General features: G+C 41.7%; 1 non-coding gene across 1 annotated transcript; it reads left to right on the top strand.

Annotated features, from left to right (window-relative positions):
* Window positions 1-1,511: 1,511 nt before the first annotated feature.
* TRNAG-CCC lies at window positions 1,512-1,584 on the top strand. The gene has a single exon. It is a non-coding gene; the product is annotated as a tRNA-Gly (tRNA).
* Window positions 1,585-2,026: the final 442 nt, after the last annotated feature.

Genomic DNA, 2,026 nt, shown 5'->3' with positions numbered 1-2,026 from the left:
GGCAGGACCCAAATTCTTCAGGGATGCCCCAAACCAGCAATACTTCAGTGGCCACCGGCTCAAGATTAAAGGGACAAGATTTGACCAGACACACCAGTCAGATGGCCATCTGAGAAGATACAGGAGACAGCCTGGGGACCATCCTGCTGCCACAATCGTCCACATTTTCTTCCTGCACTCCAGTTCACATTAGGGGAGGAAAGGAGAGGAGGGCGAGACCCAACGAGAGAGGGGAGACAGTTTCTTTAGGAGTTTGAGTTTTAAACTTACTGCTTTTGTCTAAAATATGCTGTTTGAATTATCCCTTATTGGCCATTTTCAGTTCCCCTCCCACACCCACACTCCACCATTAGCAGAAATAACAGTTTGAAAACTAGATTATATAAACATAATTAAGTTCCTGTCTTTGTGTGTCTGAGTTGTATTAAAATAATAATAATAATTAATGATAGCAATTCCTATGTACCAAGCACTATTCTAAGTTCATTAATTCATGTATTAATCACAACTGTTCTAGGAAGTACTATTCTTATATCCATTCTAAAAATGAGAACATTGAAACACAAAAATCACCCAGTTAGTAGTGACAGAATCTGGACATATACAGGCACCTCGGCACCAGAATTAGGACTGTTTAACTCCCCTGGTAAAATGCAGGTACATTTGAATAAATTGGAGTTTGAAAACCAGCAAGCAGTGATTTAACTTAAATGGGTCTAGCTATAGCTATAAGCTCTTTTTATCATAATATGGCTTTTTCCTTTCCCTCTTTGTCTGCTAACTCAATCACTGTTCCTTTGGGTACCTATATCTTTCCATAAAGGGAAGTCAAGGACCCCCACCAAAACCTGCTAACCAGTGACCCTCTACTCATATTAAACAATAATTCGTTACAGGGGGTCAGCAAAAGACCTAAGGTCAGTCAGAATCTTTCTCAGAGATTGGAGCAGACCCTGGGAGACAAAAATCTCTCCTCTGCTGGGATTATAAATGCTGTGGTAGACATTAGTCATTCTTTTTGGTAACTAGCAGCTGAATCACCTTCTTAAGTGAGGAACGCACCAGCCTGGAAGCAGAGCAGAAAAGTAAGCGATGGCAGATATTTCTCAAAATCCCTTGCAGCTACAGGGTGCAAGCATACAAGCCAAGCCAAGATAATCATACATCTAGATTCTAGGTTCTGATTAGATGTTAATGACCCAAAGAAGTGGAGACTGCACAAAATCTATGTCTGGAGAGGGTGACACAGAATAGCACCTATATTTAGTTTCCAGAGGGAGGCTGAATTTTCCAGCAACAGTGTTTGAGACCTAGTGTCCTGCAATGCTATCAACAGCGCAAGCGCAGTCGCCATGCCCCCAAGGGGACTGAGACAGTTCAGTGAACCACGTTCTTGAGAAGACTGTGGTATGACTTCAGACAAAGAGCCTCCAGGGCTTGTGTTCTGGTTCTCCCAGATAGTCTATGTGCTATCTGATAAAACTCTCTCAATAATAGACATTTAGGGGACTTGCCTGGTGGTCCAGTGGCTAAGACTCTGTACTCCCAATGCAGGGGGCCCAGGTTCAATCCCTGGTCAGGGAACTAGACCCCATATTAAGCAAATAAGAGTTTGCATGCCACAACTAAGACTGGTGCAGTCAAATAAAGAAATAAAAATAAAAATATATATTTTTAAAGCCATGTAGTTTCTTGTGCTTGAAACTAAGAATCTGCTGTTTTCTATTGCTACTGCAATGTTACTTACTACAAACTTTGTAGTTTAAGACAACACAAAATCATTCACTTACAGTTCTAGAAGTCAGGAGTTCTAAAATCAAGGTATCAACAAGTGTGCATTCCTTTCTGGGGACTCCACGGAAGAATCCATTTCTTGGTTTCCCCAGTTTTCAGAGGCATCTTTCTTCCATTATCAAAGCCAGCAACACTGCATTTCTCTGACCGTTCTTCCCTTGACACGTCTTCCTTTGACTTTCCCTTTTTCTAACTCCTCCTCCATTTTTCAGCACTCTGGTGATTACACTGG

This window comes from Bos indicus x Bos taurus, chromosome 16 (assembly GCF_003369695.1).
Source record: "Bos indicus x Bos taurus breed Angus x Brahman F1 hybrid chromosome 16, Bos_hybrid_MaternalHap_v2.0, whole genome shotgun sequence".
NCBI classification, from domain to species: Eukaryota; Metazoa; Chordata; class Mammalia; order Artiodactyla; family Bovidae; genus Bos; species Bos indicus x Bos taurus.
Note: the sequence above shows the minus strand (reverse complement) of the source record. Positions and strands in the feature narration are given on the sequence as shown.